Below are 20529 nucleotides of genomic sequence, written 5' to 3' on the forward strand. Positions count from 1 at the left end.
CAGTGACCTGCAAACCAAAATTGCATTTTCCCTTTGACATCTATCCTGAGAAACAGAGAGGCTTGAGCAGGACACTTGCCTGATTGGAATTGAAAGAGTCCCATGAGTTTATTGAAAAGACTCAGCTCTGACAGCCTGTACACACTCGCACTCCCTCCACAGTGAAGCTCTTAATAAAAATAGGAGGCAATGTATTAGCACTCAAGGTATAGCAATGGAAAAAAATCCAAGCTGCTCTATAGACCAGAGTGAAGACCCACTAGGGGCTATGGCTTAGAGTCCTAGACTTGGATGGTCCTGGCCAAAATGCTCCACTGGGTCTATGAAGACAATTATTTGCCCTTTATTTTGGAAGGGAGGGGTGGGGATGCTAGTGACACCATTTGTCTTATTGAAGCCACTGCTCCCCGTGAGACCCAGGCTGCATCCTCTAGTCTGTTTGCATGCTGTCTTCTCACCGCACCTGCTGTCCCACCTCTTCAGCATCTCTCATCTGCCCTTTCCTTTCCATTCTTTCTCTCACTGCTCAAAGTCACACTGTTATCACATCTTTTCTAGAGCCTCGTAATAGCCCCCAACTGGAGTTTTGATCCAGTCCATTCACCTCCAAAAGGCCCTACATAGTTCTGCAAAATGAGCCTTATTACTACAGAGCTATGTCACACCACTCAAATCCTTTAAGTCTCACACTGTTGGCTGGTGAGGAAAGACTCCAAGATCCCTTTCATCTAGCACAAACCTATATTCCAGCATTTTCTTCATTAGTTTCCATGTGTACTCTGTTAAAAAAAAAAAAAAAAAAATCACAGAAAACTGCTGCACACAACTTCTTGCTTTTTTATTCATGACCTCCCTCCTTCTCCTCTTCCTATTGAAATCTTGCCTACCCCCATGGCCCACTTCAAATATGACCTCCTCCAAGAAGCCTCTGGCTATCAGCTCCTGCAAAAGCCTGATGTTCCCTATTCAGGGCACCAGTGGCATTTACTATGTACATCTTTTTTTTTTTTTTAAATTTTATTATTATTATACTTTAAGTTCTAGGGTACATGTGCATAACGTGCAGGTTTGTTACATATGTATACATGTGCCATGTTGGTGTGCTGCACCCATCAACTCGTTAGCACCCATCAACTCGTCAGCACCCATCAACTCATCAATGCATTGGGAGTTTTACTATGTACATCTTATAATATCCAACACATTCCTTGTGGAAGCAGGATGGCATAAGGGTTAAAAGTACATCCTGCAGCGTTAGGAAGACCTATGCAAAAATTCCCACAGACTCCTTTAACTGGCCTAGGATGCTAGGGGTCAATCTATTAACCTCCCTCTTTAGGTCTCAGTTCCTTTATCTTGAAAACATAAATAAACCATCAACCACATTATTTGACTCATTAAATGATATTTATAGTATTTAAAACGATCATCTTGTAACCTTTAAAAATAATGGACATTTAGCTGTTTTTGATATACATTTTGCCTTCTTTAAAACATAATAAACTCTTTAAGGGCAAGTACTATTGTTTATTTACTGCTGTGTTTCCTTTAAATGTAGTACTATAGCTAATTATTTCTCAATTCCAATGTGAGATGACCCACCTCATCATAATTATAATCATCATTACAATGCCAATAATAATCAGGCACTTACTATGTGCCAGACATTGTGCTCTCACATGGCTTTCCTAAGCCTCCCAGTGATCTGGTCAGGTCCCTACAATTATCCTTATTTTATACAATAAACGAAGGCCCAGGGAATGGTACCCACTTTTCTAAGGATATTAATTACTTTCTAATAGAGCCGGGTTTCAAATTTATTTCAATCTAACTCTAAAGCTCATTCCATTTCTACTAAAATAGGCTTCCAGAAATCATCTCAGAAGAAAAGTCTAGACCGGGCACAGTGGTTCAAGCCTGTAATCCTAACACTTTGGGAGACCAAGGGGCAAGGATCCCTTGAGCCCAGAAGTTCAAGACCAGCCTAGGTAACAAAGTGAGACCCCATCCCTACAAAAAGTGTTTTAAACAATCAGCAGGGTGCGGCGGCGGCACCTGCAGTTCCAGCTACTCCGCAGGCTGAGGTGGGATGGCTGTGGAAGCCCAGGAATGAGAGGTTTCAGTAAGCTGTGGTTGTGCCACTGCACTGTGGTTGTGTCACCCTGGGTGACAGAGAGCTTGTCTAAAAAAAGTCCACATTTCTGCCGGGCGCGGTGGCTCACGCCTGTAATCCCAGCATTTTGGGAGGCCAAGGCAGGGGGATCACAAAGTCAGGAGATCGAGACCATCCTGGATAACACGGTGAAACCCCGTCTCTTCTAAAAATACAAAAAAATTATTCAGGCATGGTGGCACATGCCTGTAGTCCCAGCTACTCAGGAGGCTGAGGCAGGAGAATGGTGTGAACCTGGGAGGCAGAGCTTGCAGTGAGCCGAGATTGTGCCACTGCACTCCAGCCTGGGTGACAGAGCAATACTCCATCTCAATAAAAAAAAAAAAAAAAGTCCACATTTCTATCCCTCATGATTAAAAAGATAACAACAAAAAGCCTTTATGAAATAAATCAGATATCCCCTATATGGGTGAGCAGTACAAATAAATAAAAGCTCCAGTGAAGAGCTAAGAGCAAAGGACCATGAACAATAACCATGAACAACATGAGCACCAAAACAGAAATGACGCTCAAGTGAGGGCAGGTGTCCCAGATGGCACCACAAGAACAAAAGCCTGACATCTCTGACCAGCACAGAAAATGTTTAGCAAAAGGAAGGAAGAACAGTGACAAAGTGCTCCAAATAAAGGAAATTCATGAAAAATACTAATTACAGAGGAAAAGGTGCTTTTGATACACTTTTAAGTCAATTTCATTCAACAACTTTGAAAATAGAGTGGAAGAAACCAAAATGTACTGGAAGTACTGAGGTATCTTCACAGCATCCTCAGATTGGAGACCATAAAACAACCAACATCAGGTAAGACACATGACAAGTTAGGGGCTATGGGGACAAAAGATATGATCCCAGTTCTACATTTCATTTTCTACTAGTGAGAATAGATTCAAAGTCAAACACCATAGGATGGCACGTGGGAAGAAGTGGCTGGAATTTGTGCCAAAGCTGCTACATAAACAGATAAAAATTCCAGGAGATCCTAAGTTTATGATTTTGCTCCAGGGGTTCAAATCATGGAACTCCTACTGCAAGGACAAGAATTTTTTTGTAAAGAGAAACTGCAAAACACATTCAAGATACCTCTGTACAACTACTGAAATCCTAAGTATATACAAGTTTTTCCTATAATAGAAAAGTTACAGATTTAAAGCTTCAGCTCAATTTAGATAAATCATAAATACTACAGATATGAATACTTTTTAACAGTAAATCTAATATACAATATCAATTTAAAATGGAAAGATAAACCAAATACATAATATTTGACCAACTAAAACATTTGCATGAATAAGAAAAAACATCTTTAAGAAATTCACTGAGTCCATAACCAAGTGCCATTATGTGAAACCTTTTTCTGACATATGTGGGAAACATGTCATGTCCCATCTGTACCAGCCCCTGAACTCCAGCCATGATTTCCAAAACAGGAGTGGAGGGAAGTAAGTACCCAGTCCTCATCTACTACTTCTTTAAAGTCACAGAAAGCAGAATGTCTTTAGAGCTACATAAAGAGAAATCTGAATGCTGGTTGTAACGCTTGCTAATTTTATGACAAGTTACCTGGCCACCTCGACGCTTAGCTTCCTGATCTAATAAATGAGCATAAGGGATGCAACACCAATGTCTGTTACACAAGATTTACTGGGATTATGGATGTATTAGAAAATATCAGAAAGAGACTAGTACAGGGCCTATCCTCCTAGTACTGGGCAAGTGTGTGCTCCAAAATAGTTCCCTACTCTAGGCACCTAGAGGAGGTAGAGCTAATTAACGCAGTGTATTTTTTACGGTAACTAAGGGAGATTAGATAGATTGTGGGCAAATATTAAGTAAAGTAGCCAATTTTTCTGGATTCTGCTCCTCTTGGTGGACAGAAAACTTCCAGAGACCAGGAGATGTGATAGACAATATGGCTCATCTCCACTTTCTAAGGTTTAATTATATATTAAAAGCTTGGACATGCATTGTTTTAATAATAGTTTTGATGACATAGCATCAGAAACAACGTATCAGTAAACATTATCAATCATGTGTATTATCAATCAACATCATAATGCACTGATAAGAAAAAACATAATGAGACATATCCAGATTCCTTTTTTATGATATCCCTATCCAGGGTTCAGAAGTCCCAGAGAGTAAGGCAGCGACTGAGAGGGAAGAGGGGAAGAGGTCATTGGTGGATGGTGCTTATATTTCTTTCAAGATGATTTTATTTACCAAGTCTGACCAGGGTATAAACTTTTGAGTTATAAACATAGTAGTCAATATCAATAATGAATGATTCTTAAATGATTCCGGCTGCTCCTCAAGCAGCCATTCCACCTCCTGCACAGAGAACAGCCATGTGATTCATGAGCACAGCCCCATCTTCCTCGTCATTGGTCAAATGATTGGTTCAGGGATGATGCAAGCCAATCTGTGCCTGGCATTCACCTGCTTCCAGTGGTTGATTCTGCAGAATACAGGTGACGTAAGGTGGACTAATCAAAGTCATATCTAGAACTGTCAGAGGTTTGGTGAAGTCCTTTTAGATGGCAAATAACCTCACGTGATGCCTTAGACATTTTTGCTGAGACCCAAGGAAAATCACAGCCCAAGATAGACCATTAACATGAGCATATAAATGGACTCAATGCATTGAAGACAGGCAATTCTTCCTCATGAGAGGGTGTCCTAAGCTCTGTGGGATGTCCAGCCCAGTAAGTGTCAGGAGCACGCCCTGGTAATCCCAGCAATCCAAAAGTAACTCCACATGTTTCCAAACGTCACTTGCCTGGGAACTTTCTTGTTCACCTCTGAGAACGATCACTAACTCTAGTATTCCCTAACTTCAACAAACCAACCAACGTGTCCTCACGCCTTCCTGCAGTTACTACTCTGTTTTTCTGCATAGAAATTTTTATTGAGAATTGGTCTCCATTTCTTTGTTTTATACTCTTCTGTGAGCCAATACTTGAAGACTGCTCTTGGTAAAGCAATGAGCTCTACACTTCTAATCCTGTCATCACATTTCTGTTCTTATCAGGTTGACCTTCCAGGGACATTGAACATAGCTGGCTTCTGTTCTCATCACCCTTTCTTCTCTTGGCACCCGGGAGTGCACCCTTCTCGTTTCACCTTCAAAAAGGACATACTTTTGTAGCTTCCCCTTCTGGGTTCTCTCCCTTTATTGGCCCTGCAGATTTTGAAGTATCCCAGCAGTCTGAATCTGTGTAGTCTCCTAGGTGACCTCCTCTAATCCCACGGCTGTAATGCAATGGATATGTCATCAACTCCCAAACCCTTATTTCCAGACTTGCCATCTCCCTGGGCCTTTATTCTCTTTCTTTTTCTCTCTCTTCTTTCTTTCTTTCTTTCTTCCTTCCTTCCTTCCTTTCCTTCCTTCCTTTCCTTCTTTCTTTCCTTCCTTCCTTCCCTCCTTCCTTCCCTCCTTCCTTTCCTTCCTTCCGTCCTTCCTTCCGTCCTTCCCTGCTTCCTTCCTTCCTTCTTCCCTCCCTCCTCCCTCCCTCCTTCCCTGCCTCCTTCCTCCCTTCCCTTCCCTTCTCTCTTTTCCTCTTTCTTTCTGGAGTCTTATTCTGTCTCCCACTCTGGAGTGCAGTGGTGTGATCTCAGCTCACTGCAACCTCCGCCTCGCAGGTTCAAGCAATTCTCCTGCCTCAGACTCCAGAGTAGCTGGGATTGCAGGTGCCCACCACCACACCCAGCAAATTTTGTATTTTTAGTAGAGAAGAGGATTCCTCGTGTTGGCCAGGCTGGTGTTGAACTCCTGACCTCAGGTGATCGACTCGCCTCAGCCTCCCAAAGTGCTTGGATTACCAGCATGAGCCACCGCGCCTGGCCCTCACTGGAACTTCAGATAATTGCATCTACTAGCATTTGATACCTACATGGATGTTCAGTAGATAAATAAAATGAACATTCTCCTCCTACATCTGTCTTAGTGCTTTGCCTTATTCCTACCCTCTTTGATCCATCAATAAATTTTGTTAACGATAGTCCTTCATTTCTAACCCAATCTCATCTACAGCAATCTATTTCCCTACCCAATAATTAGGGGTGGAATACAAATCTCTAGAACTGCATCTTTGGACTCATAGCTCAATGTTAAGTGACCTTGCATGTGTAATTTCATCTTCATTGGGTTATAAGGATCTGCGTTATTACTAACTACAAGCATTTTTATAGCTAGTTTTTAAAATGTTACTTTTGTTTTATATTTTATTATTTTTATTTTTATAACTATTACCTACATACTCATTTAGCACTTGAGTATATGCTGTATGGTATCATCCTCTAATAGCTTGTTTCATAATTCTTGATTCCTGTCTTTGAAGTTCTTTGTGACAGGAAGCCTCATTTCATCTCCCCACTTACACATATAGGCCAGGATTTTTGCCTTTTGTAATGAATTATTAAAATGCTATCGGATCAACCCTCCTGCAAAAAACTACTATAAAATTGGGACTTCACTAAAGAAAGCAGATTCTTGAAAAGCCATAGAAGAGTGAACAAAAAAATGAAGATTTCTAGTCAGGGGGTCCACATCAGGAGGAGTACAGTTATGTAAAGGGAGTGCCTACTCTCACAACTTTAGGCGTGAAGCCAGGTGCAGTCTGTGGACATGGCATGTGGGGCAGCAGGTACTTTGGTGGCAAAGCCACAGTTTTTCTGGGTGAAGAAGCAAAATACCAAGACTGGGACACCTGCCTCTGAGGAGAAAGAAAGAAGAAAATGAGTCAGAAAGAGAAACTCAAATTCCTGTCTACCCACATCTCTAGCTAATCCCTGAATGATGAAGGTGCATATCAGACTCAACACTGCTCAGCTAAAGGAAAAATGTGCTCAAGGAGGTGGAGTATAATGCCTCCGTGACTGTAACTCCCCCGTGAAGTAAATGCCCCTGTGATTGTAAATGCCCCTGTGAATGTGAACGCCCCTGTGAAAGTAACACCCTGTGAATGTAACGCCCCTGTGAATGTAAACGCCTCTCTGAATGTAAATGCCCCTGTGAATGTAAACCCCCCTGTGATTGTAACGCCCCTGATTGTAACGCCGCTGATTGTAACGCCCCTGATTGTAACGCCCCTGTGAATGTAAACTGTGGAATCTGCACACAGTATCTTCCTCCCAAAGAATACAGCATAGAGGTACGTTCCATCAATACCGAATTTGTTGAGCGTTTTTAGCATGAAGGGCTGTTGAATTTTGTCAAAAGCCTTTTCTGCATCTATTGAGATAATCATGTGGTTCTTGTCTTTGGTTCTGTTTATATGCTGGATTACGTTTATTGATTTGCGAATGTTGAACCAGCCTTGCATCCCAGGGATGAAGCCCACTTGATCATGGTGGATAAGCTTTTCAAAATAATAAGAGCTATTTATGACAAACCCACAGCTAATATCATACTGAATGGGCAAAAACTGGAAAAATTCCCTTTGAAAACTGGCACAAGACAGGGATGCCCTCTCTCACCACTCCTATTCAACATAGTGTTGGAAGTTCTGGCTAGGGCAATCAGGCAAGAGAAGGAAATCAAGGGTATTCAGTTAGGAAAAGAAGAAGTCAAATTGTCCCTGTTTGCAGATGACATGATTGTATATTTAGAAAACCCCATCGTCTCAGCCCAAAATCTTCTTAAGCTGATAAACAACTTCAGCAAAGTCTCAGGATACAAAATTAATGTGCAAAAATCACAAGCATTCTTATACACCAGTACCAGACAAGCAGAGAGCCAAATCAGGAATGAACTTCCATTCACAATTGCTTCAAAGAGAATAAAATACCTAGGAATCCAACTTACAAGGGATGTAAAGGACCTCTTCAAGGAGAACTACAAACCACTGCTCAGTGAAATCAAAGAGGACACAAACAAATGGAAGAACATACCATGCTCATGGATAGGAAGAATCAATATCGTGAAAATGGCCATACTGCCCAAGGTTATTTATAGATTCAATGCCATCCCCATCAAGCTACCAATGAGTTTCTTCACCGAACTGGAAAAAACGGCTTTAAAGTTCATATGGACCCAAAAAAGAGCCCGTATTGCCAAGACAATCCTAAGTCAAAAGGACAAAGCCGGAGGCGTCACGCTACCTGACTTCAAACTATACTACAAGGCTACAGTAACCAAAACAGCATGGTACTGGTACCAAAACAGAGATATAGACCAATGGAACAGAACGGAGTCCTCAGAAATAATGCTACACATCTACAACCATCTGATCTTTGACAAACCTGACAAAAACAAGAAATGGGGAAAGGATTCCCTATTTAATAAATGGTGCTGGGAAAATTGGCTAGCCATAAGTAGAAAGCTGAAACTGGATCCTTTCCTTACTCCTTATACGAAGATTAATTCAAGATGGATTAGAGACTTAAATGTTAGACCTAATACCATAAAAACCCTAGAAGAAAATCTAGGTAGTACCATTCAGGACATAGGCATGGGCAAGGACTTCATGTCTAAAACACCAAAAGCAACGGCAGCAAAAGCCAAAATTGACAAATGGGATCTCATTAAACTCAAGAGCTTCTGCACAGCAAAAGAAACTACCATCAGAGTGAACAGGCAACCTACAGAATGGGAGAAAATTTTTGCAATCTACTCATCTGACAAAGGGCTAATTTCCAGAATCTACAAAGAACTCAAACAAATATACAAGAAAAAAACAAACAACCCCATCCAAAAGTGGGCAAAGGATATGAACAGACATTTCTCAAAAGAAGACATTCATACAGCCAACAGACACATGAAAAAATGCTCATCATCACTCGCCATCAGAGAAATGCAAATCAAAACCACGAGATACCATCTCACACCAGTTAGAATGGCAATCATTAAAAAATCAGGAAACAATAGGTGTTGGAGAGGATGTGGAGAAATAGGAACACTTTTACACTGTTGGTGGGATTGTAAACTAGTTCAACCATTATGGAAAACAGTATGGCAATTCCTCAAAGATCTAGAACTAGATGTACCATATGACCCAGCCATCCCACTACTGGGTATGTACCCAGAGGATTATAAATTATGCTACTACAAAGACACATGCACACGTACGTTTATTGCGGCACTATTCACAATAGCAAAGACTTGGAATCAACCCAAATGTCCATCAGTGACAGACTGGATTAAGAAAATGTGGCACATATACACCATGGAATACTATGCAGCCATAAAAAACGATGAGTTTGCGTCCTTTGTAGGGACATGGATGCAGCTGGAAACCATCATTCTTAGCAAACTATCACAAGAAGAGAAAACCAAACACCACATGTTCTCACTCATAGGTGGGAACTGAACAATGAGCTCACTTGGACTCGGGAAGGGGAACATCACACAATGGGGCCTATCATGGGGGGGGGGATTGCATCTGGGGAGTTATACCTGATATAAATGATGAATTGATGGGTGCTGACGAGTTGATGGGTGCAGCACACCAACATGGCACATATATACATATGTAACAAACCTGCACGTTATGCACATGTACCCTAGAACTTAAAGTATAATAAAAATAAAAAAAAAAAAAAGAATACAGCATAGAAAGGGGAACAAAAACAACCTCACAGTGGAGAAACCTGAAAGGCGCTACCTCAGCCAGGTGAGCAAGGTCAACATCAACAGTGGTAAGTCATCTTGATCAAGTTTACCCTTGATACAATGTGATGAGACCGGCTATTTATCTCTGTGGGCTTTCTCTCAAAAACACATAACCCATCTAATCTTCAGGAAAACATTGGACAAAACGCAGTTGAGGGACATTGTAAAAACACCTGGCCAGCACTCCTCAAAACTTTCAAGGTCATCCAAAACAAGAAAAGTCTTTAGAAACTGTTAGAGTCTAAGAGTCTACGGAGATGAGTAAATGCAATGCAGTAGCCTGGATGGAATCCTGGAAAAGAAAAGAGACATTCGGTAAAACTAAGAATATCCAAATACAGTTTGAATTTTAGTTAATAAGAATGTATCAGCATTCATTCATTAATGATAACAAATGTAGTATAACAATATAAGATGTCAAAAATAGGGAAACTGGGTGTGGGGTACATGGGAACTCCCTGTACTATTTTTGCATCTTTTTCTGTAAAACTAAAACTGTTCTAAAATAAATGTTTATTTTAAAAAAAAAAAAAAAAGATCTGGATGGAGATCAGACTTACTACCCAAAGAACAGATTTTCTTTTCAACATCAACCAAAATAAATGTCTTCCAAAACAAACAAAGAACCAAGAGTCACTGGAGAAAAAATTACAGAATTCAGTGTCTCCAGTCATTACATTTATATAATGTCTGGGATATAATTTTAAAAGTATCTAACATTTCAAAGAATGATGAAAGTATACCATTCTCAGGAGAAAAGAAAATCAAGTGAGACAAAACCCTGAAATGACTCTAATTTTGAAACTAGGAGACAAAATTTTAAAGTAGCTAGTAGTATTACTGTCCTTACGGAGAAGAAAAAAATTTTTTGCAATGAGTGGAAAGATACGACAGATACTCAGAGAAATAGAAATTATTAAAACAAAAAAAAAATCAGGTTGGGCGTGGTGGCTCACGCCTAGCAATTTTTTGAGAGGCCGACGCGGGCAGATCACTTGAGCCCAGAAGTTTGAGATCAACCTGAGCAATACAGTGAGACCCTATCTGTATTTAAAACAAAAAGAGAGAGAGAGGGAATGGAATGGAAATTCTAGAACTAAAACTACAATTGTCTGGAATAAAAATCTGTTAAATAAATTTAATACCCAAATGGAGATTAAAGAGGAAACATTAGTGAAGAATAAATAATTGTTTTTAAATGAATAGATGTTAGGGACATATTAGATAATATCAAATGATCTAATACATATGTCATTGGAGTCACAAAGAAAAAATGAAAGAATTGGGCAGAAAAATTATTTAAAAAATAATGCCCTCAAATTGTAATATGTGATGAAATAAATAACTTTACATATTCAAGATCTTCAACAAACGTCAAGCAGGATAAACATGAACGTGCTTGTGTCAAGGCAAATCATAGCAGAGTCAAACTATGAAAGCCAAAGATAAGGAACAAGCTTTGAAAACAACAAGAAAACTTTGTCAGTCACATACAGGGTTAAAATGACGTCATTAACGGTTACCTTCTGGTCAGAAACAACGGAGGCCAGAAGTGACGGCTCAACATTACAGTTCAGGAAGAAAACACAAAGCAAAAAACGTTTGTCAATGCAGAAATGTATATCCAGTGACAATATCTTTTTAAAATGAGGACAAAATGAAGATACTTTAAGATGAAATAAAATTAAGATAATTTATCACAAGCAGACTCATACTACAAGAAATATCAAATAAACTCTTCAGACTGAAGTGAAATGGTACAAGGCAGAGATTCAAATCCACAAGAAACAGTAAAAGCATCATAAATGCTAAATACAGAAGATAATTAGGTAGGAATTTTTTGCTTTATTCAACATAATTTATTTAACACAGATGACTCGGTAAAGCAAAAATTACATTCCATGTGGAGTTTAGAACATATAGGTATAATATGTATGCCAATCACAGCATAATAGGTGGGGGGTAAATATAAGTCTTTTATTTATTTTATGAAGTGGAGCAATATTAACAATGAAGGGACTAAGAAGTTCAGGACAGACATTATATTTCTTACAGTAAAAATCAAAATGAATAAAAATATTGACCCAAAAAGCAAACAAAAGTCATAATGGAATTCCAAAAAATATTGAAATAATCCCCAAAAAGGGCAGGAGATAATGAAGAATGGAAGAAAAATAGAGAGGTAGATAGAAAAATACAATAAACTGGTGACCAGAACTCACCACATCAATAATTACATGAAATTCTAATAAAGTAAACACTCCAATTAAAAGGCAGGGACTACGTGGACAAAACGAAGTGGGTCCAGCTATACTGTGTCTACATGGCTGCATTTTAGATATAAAGACACAAATGGTTTCAAAATAAATGAGTAAAAAGAAATATGCCAAGCAAAATGTAATCGTAAGAAGGCAGGTGTGACAATATTATTAATATCACATAAAATAGATTCAAAGGCAAAACTAGTTTGAAAAACAAAAAGAGAGAAACTTAAGACTATGCTGCCACCACTTGAAAAGGTGGATTACAAGACTCAAGAATCACAGCCCAAGTCTTCCCACTCCTTCCCTCCTTGAGGTGGGAGAGGTGCCCGGTACTGCATTGGACCAGACTGGGAATGTCAAGGTCTCCCACCACTTCCAGGTTCCCCGGCTGGAAACAGAATGAGGGCTTCTTACCCTCCTCAGGGAGTAAGAGACCCTGGTCTTAGAAAATAGCAACTGCTGAAGACTTCACCCATAGCCTCAAGGCAACAGCTTTGGTTCTTTGACAAGGGTGTATCTGCAGTAGAATTCCCTCTGCTCTCCTTTTTTCCCTCTCTCTCTCCCCAACACACTCTTTTTTTTTTTTATTGTTTAATTAATTCTTCCACTTTGAAAATTATTTAGTAGAAATTACATTAAGGGAGACGGAGAATGAGAGGTAGGAAAAATGCAACTGAAAATCTGTATAGTAAGATGTGTATACTGTGGCGAAGACCATGGACTTTAGAACCCTTCATGTGGGTTCACAGACTAGCTCTGTCCCATCCTAACCAACTGTGTAAGCATGTCACACAGTTTCTATCCCTCAATTTATTGCCAACAGAACAGGCAATAATAATAGTATCTGGCCAGGCGCGGTGGCTCACACCTGTAATCCCAGAAGTTTGGGAGGCTGAGGTGGGCAGATCACCTGAGGTCAGGAGTTCGAGACCAGTCTGGCCCACATGGTGAAACTCCATCTGTCACTAAAAATATCAAAATTAGCTGGGCGTGGTGGCACATGCCTGTAATCTCAGCTACTCGGGAGGCTGAGACAGGAGAATCACATGAACCCAGGAGGTGGAGGTTGTAGTGACCGAGATCGTGCCATTGCACTCCAGCCTGGGCAACAAGAGTGAGACTGTCTCCAAAAAAAAAACAAAAAAGATGAGAAAGTGGACATAATAATAAGGGCAAAACTCTTTGGGGAAGGAGATGAGAAAGAAAGGAGAAGAAAGACTGGATGATAACTAGAGAGGGTTTGTGTCTTATAAGGTATACCTTCTCAGTGTACCTTAGCAAAAATAATAATAATAATAATAATAATAATAATAATAATAATAGTATCTACCTCCTAAAGTTGTTGTGAGAATTTAATAAATCAATATAGGAAAGGTATTTAGAAGCGTGCCTAGGCACATTTTGAGTTTCAACAACTATTGGCTCTTACTTCAGGTCCAACACATGGTGTAAAAATTATTGTAATTATCACGTCAATTGTGCCAGTTTTTAAAACGTGCCATTTATTTTCTTTAAATAAGAAAAGTGTTCCCGATGGAGTTCTATTCCACTACACTTTATAGTAAACTGTAATTGGTCTAAAGTGACGTTAGTATACTGATAATGATATCTTCTGTTTCAATAGAGCTCTCAATTTTCAAAGTGCTTTTACAGACATTATCTCAGTTAATCTTCACAACAGCACTGAAAGATAATTGGGAAACCATTTACTATTCCTATTTTTAAAATAAAGAAACAGATGCACAAAGAATAAAAGTGGCTTGCCCAAAATTCACAAGGATAGGAGCAGGAAAAAGAATCTTGGGTCCTGAACTCCCCACTCTGTGTCAGTGGCTTCCACACTGGACTGTATGTTACCCTGAGGGTATATGGGACTTGCCAAGGGAAAGTTCTCCTATTCCTCACACACCGTTCCTTCAAACAGATACGTCTGAAAACACATTTATGGCTGACGTTTCATGATAGATCATTTTGTCCCAGCTTCCCTTCAAAATCAACATTCTCCCACTTCACAAAAGAAAAGAATACACTCAATCTCCCCCACGGTGGCTCTGGTGCAGCAACACAGGGTGGTAAAGAAGAACGCCTTGAACTACTGGGAACAGGGAGCCTCTTTTAACCAAAGCCCCATTAACTCACAGTAGAGCTGTATTTCTTTCAGAGTAAGGTAAAGGTTGGCATTAGGAACGATGTATTTTTTAGCCATTTCGGACTGTGTTATCAGCACGTGGGTTGGGTTAGGTTGTTATAAATACAGATACATAGTAAAGAGGGACAAGAGAGATGGTGATGTTCATTTAACTCTCCTAGCACTTCTACCTCTTGGTATTGCCAAAGAAGTAATTCCTCCTCAGGGAAGGTCTCAGAAGATCAGAGCTAAGATTGTTGCTTCTAATACTGAAGATGACGGCACCTTATATCATTCAGAAGACAAACTGCTGGCAAAGTTCCATCTCTTACCTAACCATCCATCTGTCCATCTGCCCATTCATCCACACATCCACGTAGCCAGCCATTCACCCATCCATCCACCTACCTCTATAGTATAGTTATGCTTCAGTATATGATAGAAATACATTTTGGGAAATGCATCCTTAGGCAATTTCATCATTGTGCAAACATCATGGTGTGTATTTATGTAAACCTAGATTATATAGCCTATTACACACCTAGGCTATATAATATAGCCTATTGCCCCAAGGCTACAAACGTGTACAGCATGCTACTGCACTGAATACTGTAGGCAATTTTAACATAGTAGTGTTTGTGTCTCTGAGCATCGCAAAGGTACAGGAAAATTATGGTACTATAATCTTAAGGGAACACCATCATATATGTGGTCCATCATGGACTGAAATGTTGTTATGTGGTGTTTGACAGATATAAGATGGCTATGTGAGTCCATTTATTTCTGAAAAATTAACTCTTAATGGCTGTCTCATTTCATAGAGAAGATTGGTTTTACATCATGTCAAAAGGCGATCACTCTCCACAAATGGAATATGCAACTCCAAGGCTTTGATTTAAAAAATGTTAAATAATTTTATTATAAATATTGTATTGGCAAAAGTGTATTAAACTGAAGAGTTCAATTTTTCCCAATGTTTCAAAATTTATCAGATTTAACAAAATGCATCCAAATGATAAAATGGCAAGAAAAATTAATAGTGAGTTTAAAAAACTTAATAAAATATATTTGATAAATTTCCTAGAAATTTAATAGGTGAATGTCTCTACATGATTTCTTTTCCAAGTAATTAGCTTCAAATTCTGTGTTTTCAACAAAATTAAAGACGGACTCAATCGGGTTATAAATTGATAGATCACTGGAGTCATTATAACAAATATTACTAACAAATTTTTGTTAAAAGTTTGAAGACATTAAAAGCATGAAGTTGCTGTAATAAAATTTCTTCTTTTCCCATAAACTTATTAGTTAGAACATGGGCTTACACCAGTAACAATGAAAAGGAAGAACAAAATGATGCTGAATCTATTTCATTCCAGCAATAAGTAATATTCATCTACAGACAGGTTACCATGCATAAAAATAAGCCCATTCATCTAATTAAGGGGTTTATTTCTAATATATTTATGCTTAGTAATTATTTGTCAAAAATACCAAGAAACCATTCACCCAAATATATATTTATATTTTTAAGTGATTTGTGTACTAAAAATAGCATGATATATCACAATTCATTCAAAATTAATACTAAGGCTTATGGTACAAGGGAATTTAAAAATACCTCATAAACTTTAATTCTTTTACATGTTTTTGTTGCAAAGACATACTTCAGGATGATGCATAAAGATACTAAAAAAAAAAAAGTTGACTCTTGTTATTTTCTATAGCCTATAGTTGTAGTCTGTAAAGTCACCATGAACAGTAAACTGCTGAATACTAAAGCATTGTTCCTAGGGAAAAATACAGGATTAGGTTCCTTTGAGCCTCTGGTTACAACATTTTCATCAACCAGTCAACACATAACCTTATTTTATGTGTATTTCTGTTTAAAGACAGCTTATTTATTACATATTATTGATTCATTAACATTGCACTCATAGCCAATATCACTATAACTCACGCCTTAGCTAAGTTTCTATAATGTGTATTTCTCCATAATGGACATCACCACCTACTTAAACTCAGGAACACTAGCCAGCACTTCAGCACTATGCTTGGGGCCATTTCAAACATGAAATCACCAATAAAAAGCACCAAAATGTGAAAAAGATGACACTATATAGACCTCAAAAAGGGCATTTGTTTCCAGTATGAAAGCTGAAACAAGAAAGCAGAACACTCAACCTCAACTGGGAACATGCTTATTGAGCAACTCAAATCTTCAAAACTCTGCCATTTCTGTGAATGACCTTAAAAGCTTCCAGTACTGATTTTAGGGCAAGGAATAAATTTTACCATGTTGGTGAATTTGCAAATATGGAACCCATGAATAATGAACATTAATTATATTACATTGGGATAAAGTTATGCAGGAGAGTAGAATAGAAATCAAAAAGTTTGTAAAAAAGAAACAATATAAAATTTCAGACTATTAAAAATCATCTCTTACATATATTATTAGCAAGATGATAGCGAAGGGCAAATCATTTTTAATGTCCCCCTGAAAATATTTTTTAAATGATGCAATTGCTTTATAATTTAACCTCAATACTTATCATCTGACCATACTGCAACTACTTAAACCTATAATAAAATTTTTATATCAACTTAAAAATGTGCAAGGAAGTACATGGTTTCTCAAGGTGTTTTATAATACATATGAGCAAAATAATTTCAAGATTACTAACTTTAGAAATGGAAGCTAAAATCACAATGAGGCTCATTAATACGAACAAAGAAATAAAACCTACACCAAACCCCAAACTGAAGAGTCAGGTGTTGAAACCAGTCATTGAGTGATGCAGACACAAACTCTGGGGCTCACACTGTAATAAGTGTGTTGTGTTTGTCTGCCTTATTAATCACAGAGGAAATATTTTTTATAAATATTGCTTTGCTCATTTTTATACAGACAATTTTCAAACAATCTTGTATTTCTCAGTTGCTTCAATCAAAAAGAAGTTTGTGGCCGGGTGTGGTGGCTCACGTCTGTAATCCCAGTACTCTGGGAGGCTAAGGTGGGCAGATCACTTGAGGTCAGCAGTTAGAGACCAGACTGGCCAACATAACAAAACCCCGTCTCTAATAAAAACACAAAAATTAGGCCGGGTGTGGTGGCTCATGCCTGTAATCCAAGCTCTTTGGGAGGTAGAGGTGGGTGGATCACGAGGTCAGGAGTTTGAGACCAGTCTGGCCAACATGGTGAAACTCACTCTTTACTAAAATTACAAAAATTAGCCAGGTGTGGTGGTGCGCATCTGTAATCCCCAGCTACTTACGAGGCTGAGACAGGAAGAATTGCTTGAACCCAGGAAGTAGAGGTTGCAGTGAGCCGAGATCGCTCCACTGCACTCTAGCCTGAGTGACAGAGACTCTATCTCAAAAACAAAAAACAAACAAACAACAAAAAAAAACATGGGCGTAGTTGTACGTGCCTGTAATCCCAGCTACTCAGGCGTCTGAGACAGGAGAATCGCTTGAACCTAGGAGGTGGGGGTTGCAGTAAGCCGAGATTGCACCACTGCCCTCCAGTCTGGGCAATCAGAGCGAGACTATATCTCAAAAAAATAAAAAGTAAAAAAAAAAAAAAAATAGAGGTTTGGAAGAATATCTAAGAAAATTATTTCCTCAGACAGGAGCATTACTTTAAGGAAAAGATAGTACTATGTAAATCTATTCCACTGTTAAACATTTCCAATACAGGTCTTTCCCTCCCAGAGACGGGATAGCTTGCTGGCTCTGTGAGTAAAATCATTAGCCCCAGCTTTTTGTTGCTTTTTTTTTTTTTTTTTTTTTTTTGGCAGCTTGTAACTTTACCTCTATTTTTTTTAATATGCATAAATTTTCCATGTAACAATGGGGTAAATTTATTTCACTAATTTTAGGATAAAGAAAATGAATAAATTTAAATGACTTATACTGAGTAAAAGAAGAGGAAGAAATAAATGTTTTTGTTTTGTTTTTAAGACAGAGTCTCACTCTGTCGTTAAGGCTGGAGTGCAGTGGCATGATATTGGCTCACTGCATGCAACCTCTGCCTCCCGGGCTCAAGGCATTCTCCTGCCCCAGCCTCCCGAGTAGCTGGGACTACAGGCGTGTGCCACCACACCTGGCTAATTTTTGTATTTTTAGTAGAGATGGGTTTCACCTTGTTGGCCAGGTGGGTCTTGAGCTCCTGACCTTAGGTGATCCACCCTCCTTGGCCTCCCAAAGTTCTGGGATTACAGGCATGAGCCACCACACCTGGCCAGAAATAAATGTTTTTATTGTGAGCCATCAGAAATTACTGATGCATGCATTAAAAATACTGGAGCAGATACAGTCCAAAGGCAGCATCATATTACTGTAGAGATAATACATGGAATGTACTTGGAAGAGTGTGCATAGTAAGCACTTATTAGATAGATAATGGCACTCCCCTGAACTGAATTTAAAAGTTATAAATAAATAATTTTTAAAATCTAAAAAAGATGATGGTACTACTATTAGTATAAGAAATTACCAGCTTATATTAACTTAGCAAAAATTATTAATTAATACTTAATGAAACTGTCAGTAAAAGCAAATCTTTGGCCCACAGATCAAAATTCACAAAACAATTTTATCCTTAAACTGTAAATATAAAATTACATTTATGATCGTATTTTTAACTTCTCAGCAAAGATTTAAGCCAGTGGCAAATACAGAGGCTCTCAAGTCAGACTACCTCACTTTAAATGTCTGCTTCTCAACTTTCTTGCTTTAATATCCTCAAAAGTAAAAATACCGTTCACATCTATCTTACGAAGTATGAAATGTCTGACTACATGTAAAATTCTTAGATTAACGCATAGTATAGTATATAGTAAGCACTCAGTAAATGTTAGCAGCTACTACTAAACAATAAAAACTAGCCACATTTTCAAAAATGATTCGGAACTTTCTAGTAATCACCAACATTACTTTCTGAAGCTCTATTTGGAAATATTTGTTAACATCTTCTCTTAAAATCTCTATAGATAGGGAGAAGTTGGAATCTCACATACTGCAGGAGGGAATATAAAATGCTGTGGCCACTTTGGAAAACAGTCCAGCAGTCCCTCAAATGCTCAAACCTAGAGTTATCACATGATCCCGCAATTCCACTCCTAGGGTATATACTTGATAGAAATGAAAAATGCGTCCAAATAAAAACTTGCACATGAATGTCCCTATCAGCATTATATAATAGCCAAAAAGTGGAAACCACCCAAATGCCCATCAATTGACCAATGGATATATGCATGTGTTTGTTGCATCCATACATTGGAATATTACCCAGCAACGAAAAAGGATGACGTGCTGGTTCATACCACAACCTGGATGAACCTTGAAAACACTGTACTCGGTGAAAGCAGTCAGTCATAAGAGACCACATGTTGTACGATTCCACTGATATTCAATGTCCGGAGTTGGCAAATCTATAGACACAGAGAGTGCATTAGTGATTGCCTAAGGTGGTGACAGAGAGTGTTTGGGGAGAAACAGGAGTTACTGCTAAAGGGAAGGGCGTATCTTTTGGGAGTGATGAAAATCTAAATTGATTGTGGTGATGGTTACAAAACTCTGTGAATATACTAACAAACATTGAATTTTAGACTTTAAATGGGTGAATTTTATAGTATGTGAATTATATATTAGTAAAACTGTATCTCCCCCACTGTCCCTCCCTAAAATAAAACCAACCACATCTCTGTAGACCCATCACTTATTAAAGTATTTGGCAAAACACTGTGACTTAGTACTTTTGAGATAAGCGAGTGAATGAATGTGCACTCACTCCACTTTCAATGTTTTCTCCCCCTATTTTCACCTATTAGAGAAAACTAATCTTGAGAAGAAACTTATAAAATTTACAACATCATCTTTCACATTTAGGTTTTGTTTATGTAACGTGACAAAGATTTTCTGTTAAATATCTCAAAGTTGCTGTACTTAGAAGTTCTTTAGGAACCTGAAATAGTACTAACGGTATGAAAAAAGTAGACTTATACTTCAACCTTTAATATAGAAAATATAATTTGCTCAAATTACTCACACTGTTCTAATTTCCATATGCTCTAAAGTATGAATAAGATTTAGACCTAATTGCTGGTGACATTAAAATTCATTCAATTCTTACTGTCAACAAATAGTTACTAAATAAGTAACTATTTGCTAGGCACAGTGCTAGAAAGTGATATTACAGAAACGAACAACACAACCTGGGGACAGAGATATTACAACAGAATTATGTACAAGAATATGATGCATGCTGTATTAGGGTTTGTACCATGCGTACCACACCAAATGTTTTAAGAATGAAGAAAAGAGGCCAGACGTGGTGACTCATGCCTGTAA

At 38.3% G+C, this 20529-nt stretch overlaps 1 protein-coding gene across 4 annotated transcripts in view; it reads right to left on the reverse strand.

Annotated features, from left to right (window-relative positions):
• The window catches only part of PRKN (parkin RBR E3 ubiquitin protein ligase), a 1378177-nt gene that overhangs the window by 1080504 nt on the left and 277144 nt on the right, over positions 1 to 20529 (reverse strand). The window lies entirely within an intron of this gene.

This window comes from Piliocolobus tephrosceles, chromosome 5, assembly GCF_002776525.5.
Source record: "Piliocolobus tephrosceles isolate RC106 chromosome 5, ASM277652v3, whole genome shotgun sequence".
NCBI lineage: Eukaryota > Metazoa > Chordata > Mammalia > Primates > Cercopithecidae > Piliocolobus > Piliocolobus tephrosceles.